Source organism: Pelodiscus sinensis, chromosome 5 (genome assembly GCF_049634645.1).
Source record: "Pelodiscus sinensis isolate JC-2024 chromosome 5, ASM4963464v1, whole genome shotgun sequence".
NCBI classification, from domain to species: domain Eukaryota; kingdom Metazoa; phylum Chordata; order Testudines; family Trionychidae; genus Pelodiscus; species Pelodiscus sinensis.
The window spans coordinates 115,435,415-115,445,330 of NC_134715.1; the positions used below are offsets into that span (position 1 = coordinate 115,435,415).

A 9,916-nucleotide genomic window follows, 5' to 3' on the forward strand; every position below is an offset into this window, starting at 1 on the left:
ACTGCAGGTGAAAGAAGCGGGTCCCCCCTTTAGTGCTATACATCGAAGTATTACAAACAACGAATAAGTAATTGTACAGGCTGTGTATGGGATAATTGAAAGCTCCATAATGTCAGATGCAGGAATATTTTATGTTAATACTGACACTTTTTTTCCTGAAAATAATCATAAAAACAAAATGGAAATAGAAATGTGCCTAAGTTGAATACAGTTACATTTCCTTTCACATTAACATGGCAGATGTTGCTCCAGGAACTGATCTCCATACAGCTTCCATGACAGTGAAATATGGGTGTATGAGCAGCTTAATACGAGAATTTGATGATTTAGTAGCCTATCATATCATAAAGCATGAAGCTGCAACAAAATATTTACTTCATAAAGTATAGTTTAAGATAGACGAATTAAGAAAAGTAATGGTCTGATTTAACTGATGTATTTTAGTCATGGTTGCAGTGCTGTTGCAGGTGTGTTGGTCTTAGGATGTTAGGGTATGTCTACACTACCCTCCTAGTTCGAACTAGCGGGGTAATGTAGGCATACCGCATTTGCAAATGAAGCCCGGGATTTGAATTTCCCGGGCTTCATTTGCATAAGCGGGGAGCCGCCATTTTTAAAACCCCGCTGGTTCGAACCCCGTGCAGCGCGGCTACACGGGGCTCGAACTAGGTAGTTCGGACTAGGCTTCCTATTCCGAACTACCGGTACACCGTTCCACGAGGTGTACTGGTAGTTCGGAATAGGAAGCCTAGCCCGAACTACCTAGTTCGAGCCCCGTGTAGCCGCGCTGCACGGGGTTCGAACCAGCGGGGTTTTAAAAATGGCGGCTCCCCGCTTATGTAAATGAAGCCCGGGAAATTCAAATCCCAGGCTTCATTTACAAGTGCGGTATGCCTACATTACCCTCCTAGTTCGAACTAGGAGGGTAGTGTAGACATACCCATATAGACTAACAGATTTATTGGAGCATAAGCTTTTGTGGGCAAAGACCAACTTCATCACATGTATCTGATGAAGTTGGTCTTTGCCCATGAAAGTTTATGCCCCAATAAATCTGTTAGTCTATAAGGTGCCACAGGATTTCTCGTTTTTATTGGACTAACTTTTGTCGGTAAGAGACAAGCTCTCAAGCCCTCTCTGTGTAGCTTGTAACCTTGTCTCTTTCACCACAGAGGCTGGTCCAGCAAAAGCTATTGCCTTACTCACCTTGTCTCTCTAATATTTCAGACATGTTCAGAGGAAGCAGTGAAACAGCTTTTCTGATGACTGGATAGAGCTTACCAATTGATTCGAGCTCTTCTTGCATATGGTTATATCACTACTTAGAAGTGACCTCCGTTAGGGTTTCATCTCGCTCCCATCATCTTCTTAAAATGAGAGGCCAATAAGTGACTGTATCTGCAGAGTGCATGAAAGGGAGAAGGTTCATCTTCAGAGATGGAATCACTCAACAACTCCTGCTGCATTTGGGAGGTTATGGAATTTGGCCCCTCTATGGCAACAGTGAACTGAAGCAACTGTCTTTGTGGTCATTTAATACATTTAGAAAAGATTCCAACACATTTTTGTTCCATTTAATTTATCTTTCTATTTCTTATTATTAGGATTATTTTATTATGGAGAAAGGGTAGCTTTGTGATTAAGGCACTGACCTGGGATTGAGGAGACCTGGTTCAATTTCTGATTCTACTACAAATTTGCTGAGTGACCTTGCTTATTATTTAATTTCATTGCATCATGCAGGCCTATCTTTCAAATAGAGACTGTGAGATTTGTCTCTCTTACCTATTTTGACTGTAAGCTGTTCAGGACAGAGCCTCTCTCTTCCTCAGTTTCTTCAGTGACGAGTACAATGGGGACCTAATCTTGGTTGGAGTCCATTATGAATAAAAACCAATGTACATTATGATTATGCAACATAAAATTGGTTGTGCAGTCGCGGGGCAACAGAATGGTCAGTCCCCTGAGCAAAGTGGCAGGGAATTAATTCCATGCCCCCAGAAAGGGTGGGACCTGAGGCAGAATGGGTGGGGAAAGGAGCAGCCAGTCCTCAGCACAGCCTGGACCGCAATGCATTCCTCCCGCCCCCCCAGCCAGCCTTTAGCACTGCCCAGTGCATGCCACCAGGGGCTCTGACAGCCATTTAAAAGATTTGGGCCTATGGACACTACTGTTGCTACAGTAACAGCGGCAAGCCAAGAGCTCTGGGTCCTCTTGAATTGCCAGACTCTGGGGCAGTTGCTCCCTTTCCCTCGCCCCCTCTCCCTCCCCCCCACCGTTGGGGAACCTGGACACGACACAGATTGTTTGTGAAAAATCCTTTTTGGGATATAACTTTAAGAGCTTATTTCCACACAAAACAGGAGGACATTCTTATGTTCTTATGTTATGTTCTTATGATTCTGCCTTTCTTAGGGACTTGTATAGAAAGAGCCCTAGACTGAAAAACAATATATGCATAATCCTGCTTCAGGAATTGCATTCAGTATGGATTAATCATTTTTAGTACAAATTACAAAAATTCTCATGATCGGTGAATCAACTCTCCTAGGCACATGGAATGCAAACTGATGTGCTTTACAGAGTTTAGCCAACAAGATCTCAGAGCTATTAGTTTAATAGTGAATAATATCTAAAGAAAAAATATCTAATGAAGAATCAAAACATAATCAAAATGTATTTTGGCCCACATCCATTCTGTGAATTGCTTGCTTCATTACTCACAGTGCTGTAAAAATCAATTGGCTGCCCAGGTACTTAGCTTTGCCTGCAAAGAAATAAAATTATCTAGATTTGAATACGCTATTGATGACAATCAAGAATAATATCTTAACCAATAAAACCTAAGTTAAAGGGACAATGTTAAATCATTTAAATTAATATTAAGATTGTGTATCATTTTTTATCTTACAAAATATAATTATTGCACTGCTCATGAGTGTGAGTGCCAAAAACTTTGAGATTTTCTGAGATAATGCATTTTTGTGGGATTATTTGCCTTTTTTAAAGCTGTAAGAGAAAGCCACCTGTCTTCAAAATGGGTGTGAGCTTTTCAGAGACAAAATCTTCAGTCAATCTTATTTCTTCCCATGTTACCACAGCATTAGCCTCTGATCAGCATGTAAGAGATATATTCTCAGCACTCATGAGGTGTACTGCTTTATGGCTGTGGTGACTTGTTGCAAAGAAATATCTGAAAGTCTTATATAAATTAGATCCTCTGTTATAGTAAAGGCATTAGTGTGTGTGTGTTAATAGGTACAGCTCCATTGACCTCAATGGAATTTTGTCCGTTGACACCATCTCAGAACCTGACTCATGGTGTAACCAATATAATGAAAAGTCCTGCCACAGGAATGGCAATTTTCATATAATATATAAGACTAAGATCCCCTGTTTTGAAGCTCGCCCATTAGTAAGAAGTATGCCTTTAACTCTGAAGTCTGAACTAGGAAGTAGAATGAAGGGTTCACTCTTATCTAAACCTTCCTCATCCTCTTCTACCTGATTCTCCTCTGTGCTGCACTGTAGCAAATCAGGAATAATTCCACTGCAGATTTACATACAGGCAGTCCCCGGGTTACATGGATCCGACTTACATCGGATCCCTACTTACAAACGGGGTGAGGCAATCCCACATAGCTGCTTCCCCCCCAGCAGACCAGGGAGACGCAAAGCTAGCGCCCCCCCCCCCCCCCCCCAGCAGACCAGGGAGACGCAGAGCGGCTTTTCTCAGCAGACACCTCAGATTGAGAATAAAGGACTGAGGGAAGTGAGGTGTGGGAGAATAAAACTGAGCTCTGGAGAAATGTTTGGCTAGAGTTTCCCCTACAATATGTACCAGTTCCGACTTACATACAAATTCAACTTAAGAACAAACCTACAGTCCCTATCTTGTACGTAACCCGGAGACTGCCTGTATATGTGAAAACTGGTCTAAGGCAGAGGAGAATCAGGCTCCTTGTTTTGTTCTTTTCCTTACCCCTGAGGTCTGGTCCATTTGAGAAGTTCATAGAGGCAGAGTGACCTGAAAACCTGTCATTAAAAAAAACCTCTCCTTTTGAAGGGGCTGCAGATTACTGTCCAGGGTGCCAACTTGCTAATCACATAACCTCAAACATCCTTGCGCAGCCCCTCCCCCACCCTTCTCCAATGCCCTGCCACAGCCCCACTCTTTTTCTGAGGCCCCATCCACACACACTACACACACTCCCATTGCTCACTCATTTTCACCAGGCTGAAGGTCCAGGAGGGAATGGCTGGGAGTGCGGGCTCCCCCAGAAATGTGGGTTTCAGAGTGCAGGAGGGAGTTCTGGGCTGGGGCTGAGGGTTGGTGTGTACGCTCTGGGATGGGGCCAGGAACAAGGAGTTTGGGATACAGGAGGAGGGTCTGGGTTGAGGGGGTGGAGCCAAAGAGTTCAACATGTGTGTGTGTGTGTGTGTGTGTGTGTGGAGGGGGAGTCCGGACTGAAGCAAGGGGTGGCGGTGTAGTTGGGGGGTACAGACTCTGGACTAGGGGTGCAGGCTCCAGAGTAGGGCCAGAGATGATGGGTTTGGCATGTGGGAAGGGACTACAGGCAGAAGCAGGGAGTTGGAGTGTGGGGGATGCAGGATCCAAATGGGAGTTTGGGTTCCGGAGGGGGTTCAGGGCTGGGGCAGGAGTTTGGTATGTGGGAGCAGGATCTGGGTGACAGTTACCTCGGGGAGCTCCACAGAAGCAGCAACATGTCCCTTGATTCCTAGGCAGAGGCTCAGCTAGGCACTTCTTCGTGCTGCGCCCTGCCTCCACCCACAGGTGCTGTCTCACAGGTCCCATTCACTGTGGTTCCTGGCCCATGGGTGGGGCTGGGGCATGGGTGAGGAGAGCACACAGACACCAGGTAGGGAAACCCTTTGCTAGGAGCCACAGGGAGATGTTACCATTTCCAAGAGCCAGGTAGGGAGCCTGCCAGCCCCACCAAGCAGACTTTTAATGATGGGGTCCCTTTTTGACCAGGCATTCCCATTGTCAGCCGGATACCTTGGAACTCCATTACTATTCCATTCTCGCCTAAATGCTTGCAGTTAGTCTTGTTGCTTTTTCTTGGGGAATGCATTCTGAGCAGTGTGAACAGGTGGGGTTTTTGCATGCAGCTAGAAAACAATATTCTGTTACTTTCATCTCTTGAGTTTGTGGTGACTCTAGTAATCTACTTGGTTGTCATTTGAGTATTCTGATGCTCCCCACAGTTGTGGGAGGGGTGGAAGAGGGAGATGGAAACAGGAGGAGACAATCCAGATTCTATCTCCTGGTAGGATCTGAATCTACATTCTCCCCAAACTCTTAAAGCAGAAATATGAAAAGGAGCAAACAGCTTGACACTTTCCACCCACCCAGATGTCACTTGTGCTATCCAAGCTGGAAAATATCTGTACGTTAGCTGACATCTTGGCTTTTGTGCAGGTGCCAGGTAAATATAATGCTTACACTACAAAACAAGTAACATTGCTGGCAAACTAAAGCAGGAGACTTTGTTAAGGATTTATCATCATTCTCTGATATATTTAAAACTGTCAAATTAACATCAGTTGAGCAATTGTGGGTGGAATCTGCTATTCAGTTACTGATAACTTCATTTGCTGCTGCTGTTATAGTTTTTTTTTCTTTTTTAAATATAAAATGATCAAACCATGGGTTGAAATTTTGCTTCTTTGAAGTCAATGAAAAAATTCCCATTCACCTAAATAGGGTCAGGATTTCACCCAGGATTTATCATCTAATTGTTGCCAGATTAACTTGAGACAAATTGCTTACTGACGTAATGGTTTATGTGAATCAGGGGTCTGGGTAGGTAATCCCCTGTGCATGTATGAAGTTTCATTGACTTCAGTGATAAATGCAGAGACTCCTTGGCTAACAGAGAGCCTGGCTGTTTCCATACATGAAAGATGTAAGCAAATAGTAATAGATTAGCAATATTGTTTTAGGTCCTAAAACATTAATAGTGCTAAACTTCAGGTACCATTTCTCCTCTGGTTTAGTGATTGCAATGCATTGTCTATGGTTTCAGAGTGGCTATGTTAAAGAGAAGTGCAAAGAGTTCTTGTTAAATAAGGAAGTGCAGAACAATGAAAGAAAACACAGCTTAAATTGCATGGAATGAAAAAAAAGTAACATGATAAAGAAAATGCAAATTGGGATTCTCCTACACACATTTAATGGAAATTAAAATCCTGGTTTTGCCTAGTAACAATGATACAGTATTGTATTAATAAGGTAGTCATTAAAACTAAGCAAACCAGGACATTTGGGCCATACATTTTATTTATGGTCATGGAATGATTAATATTTAAATGGTGTCCATCTGCTTTCTGACCTTATAGCCGCATTCCTTAATGAGGTATGTAATTTGTGGTTTTTATCCATGTGTCAGAGTGGGAATTCAATACCCAATATGTAAACAACCTAGGTGATATCGTTCTGGAGGTATGAGAGCTATGTCTTCACTGGAATTAAACAGTCAGGAATTTAATTTTGTTATGACTAATAACCAGTTTATTCATGAAATGCCAATTTTGACATTTGTAAAAAACTCACTTGTGAAGGGGTTTGAAATAAAGAACATAATAGCCAAAGATACTTAATATTGGCTTTCTAGTAGTTCATCTGAAAGAGCAAAAAGCAGTCAATAGGTTTTACCGAGTTACAGGAAAATTGATATGTAAAACAAATGAAACAACTCAAATACATCTAATGCTGCTCAATCACACCCTGTGTAAATGCACTTTTTTATTGCTGTTCCCTTATCCTTTCAACTGTTTGTTACAGTCATCTGTTTTGTCTTGTTTCATCTATAAGTCATAAGGGTAGGTATTGGCCTATCTGTATTTCTGTCCAGCAGTGGAACTCAAATCCTGATTATATCCTTTCGGAATGACCATAATACAAATAATTGATAATACCACATTATTTTGTTAGAAGGAAAAATACTTCGTATGCAAAATATCCCTTGAACTTGTTATGCAATGATCCCAAAATATTTTACAACTTTTAATTAAAGCCTCACAATAAAGCCTTGTGAAACAGGTAAACCTCACAACAGCCATTATGGAGTTGAGCACCTTGAGAAATGGAGTAATTATTTCAGGGTGCAGTGTTTTGCTGCTGTGAATAGTCTTACTGATCTTATTGCCATTTCAATGGAACTACTGATATCCGAGAGTTTTTGCAAGATGAGGCCCTGTGTGACTTGTGGAAGTTCACATATAATGATTATGAGCGATGGGAATAGAACTCATCACACTTACTCTAGTGTCAACACTGCCTGCCTATAATAGTACATTGCTTCAGTTGCCATGGGTACCTCTAGCATTGAATTCAGAATAGATGCTTCAGGAGCAATAAAGTATGAGGTGGCATCATGCTGGAAAAATCCAGGGACTACTGGAGCAAGTGTGGCATATTTTATGTATGGAGAAAATGTCCACCAAAAACCAAAGTGTTGTAATAATTTGGGAACTCTATGGCTATGTCTAGACTGGCATGATTTTGCGGAAATACTTTTAACGGAAAAGTTTTTCCATTAAAAGTATTTGCGCAAAAGCGCATCTAGATTAGCACGGAGTTATCGTTATAACTATGCGCTTTTGCGCAAAAGCGCGTCTACATTGGCGGGATGCTTTTGCGCAAAAGCAGAAGCCTGGAACCATTTTGCAGAGGGCAAAAGGGCACCAGCCCTTTCCGGGGATGGGGGCTGGAGCTCCTTTGAGACACGTGCTTAAAGGGATCTCCCTGGACAGCCGTTTCTCTCCTGTTCCCTGCTTTAGTACCTCTTGTAGGGACTGACAGCCGTAGCAGTTTTGGTGGTTGCCCTCTGCCTTTTGGACACCACTGCCTTTTGCCACCTAGTGCTTTCTCCTCTTTTTTTTCTTTTGCCTTGTTTTGTCTGCCATGGAGCCAGGGGTGGCCATGTGCCTGCTCTGGCCCCTGCCGGCCATTTTGGAGTGCCTGCAGCTGGTGCTCCAGGCTGGTGCCCTCCTGTTCCAGGACCAGGAGGCAGAGATCGTGTTCGACTCCCTCACCAGAGAGGCCATGGCGTCCCTGTGGCATCCCCACCCCATGGTGGAGAGGCCACTGTGGAGACTGGACACCAGTATGGACTGGTGGGACCGGCTGGTCCTGGGACAATGGGGCGACCAGCAATGGCTCTGGAACTTCCGCATGTGAAAGCGGACGTTCCTGGAGTTGTGTGCCTGGCTCGCCCCTGCGGTCCAGTGAGCCACCACCCGGCTGCGGGCACCCATCCCCGTCGAGAAGAGGGTCGCCATTGCACTTTGGAAGCTGGCCACCTCGGACAGCTACCGATCGGTGGCACCCCAGTGCAGGGTGGGAAGATCCACCATCGGTGTCATCGTCATGGAGATAAGTCCCAGGGGGAGTGAGGAGTGGGGGGAGGGTGCAGCACTCCATGCCCAGGGGCAGCCAATACTCCAGGCTGGGTCACCCAGGGGTTTGGGCCGTCCCTCCCTTGCACAGGCCTGCTGGTGGGAGGGGGGGCTGTGGCGTGTGTGCGTGTGAGGACAGAGGGAATCATGGGGGGGGGGCCAAGGGAGCGCACACTCACCCCTGCCTTATGTGATGTGTTCCCATGTGTTTCTCTGCACCATTCTGCAGGTCGTCCACCCATCAACGATGTCCTACTCCCCAGAGTGATCTGCCTGCGTGATGTGGACGCTATGCTGGCCAGCTTTGCTGCCATCGGGTTCCCCAACTGCGGGGGAGCCCTGGATGCAACCCACATGCCCATCCGGGCTCCGGAGCATCGAGCAGCCCATTTCACAAACAAGAAGGGGTATTGCTCGATTGTTCTTCAGGCCCTCGTGGACCACCGGGGCCACTTCTTGGATGTCTGTGCAGGCTGGTCTGGCAGGGCACACGACGCCCGCATCCTCCACAACTCCGGACTGTTTCGCAGGCTGGAGGTGGGCACCTACTTCCCCCAGCAGGAGTTGACTGTCAGGGATGTGCCTATGCCCATCTGCATCATCGGGGACGTGGCCTACCCCCTGCTGCCCTGGCTAATGCTTCCCTACACGGGCCGGCCCGACCAGAATTGGGCCCGGTTCAACGACCACCTCAACCGGGCCCGGAATCAAGTGGAGTGCGCCTTCGGCTGCTTAAAAGCCCGCTTCCATTGTTTGCTCACCCGTCTCGAGATGGGTGAGCGGAATGCAACGGAGGCAGTGGCCGTGTGCTGCGTGCTCCACAACGTTGTGGTGCGGAGGGGGGAGGCCTTCCTCCCCACATGGATAGCAGCCGAGGCACAGACTTATGAACAGCCCAACACAGCTGCTATCTGCCAGGCGCACCAGGATGGGGTGCGCATCCGAGAGGCCCTGACGGGCAAGTTCGCACAGACCCCATAGTAGGGTCGCCTCGGTCTCACCATACAACTCCCTCCCATATCCTACCCTTCCCTCTCCCCTCCCCTTACCTCCCAATAAACAACAACACAGTTTGGTTTGAAACAGAAAAACTTGTATCTTTTTATTTACAAGGAGGAGAGGGGGAGGAGACCTTGAACTGGGAGTGGGAGGAGACCTTCGACCGGGAGGGGGAAGAGCTACTCCTGGGAGGGGTGGCCCCGAGACCGCTCCTGCGGGGGCAGACCTGGACATGGGGGCCAGGCCGCATCGGGGCAGGCTGCATGGGGAAGTGGGCAGGAGGGGCGGGAGCAGGGGCAGGAGGGGCCATTGCAGGAGAGACAGGGACAGGAGCAGGAGGGGCCATTGCAGGAGGGAGCAGGGGCAGTGCTAGGGGAGGGATGGCGGGGGCGTGGGGAAAGGCCATGCCATAATGGATGGTATGGCCAATGTGGGCGGTGAGGGTGGCGATGGAGTCGGCCATCCTCACACACTGGGCCTGGAAGGCGGCCCA

General features: G+C 46.5%; 1 long non-coding RNA gene across 1 annotated transcript in view; it reads left to right on the forward strand.

The window, feature by feature from the left end:
* LOC142829485 (uncharacterized) overlaps positions 1-9,472 on the forward strand; it is a 178,387-nt gene extending 168,915 nt beyond the window's left edge. The window contains exon 3 of the long non-coding RNA XR_012903911.1: positions 8,654-9,472. This is a non-coding gene — a long non-coding RNA (uncharacterized LOC142829485). The remainder of the gene's footprint in view (positions 1-8,653) is intronic.
* Positions 9,473-9,916: the final 444 nt, after the last annotated feature.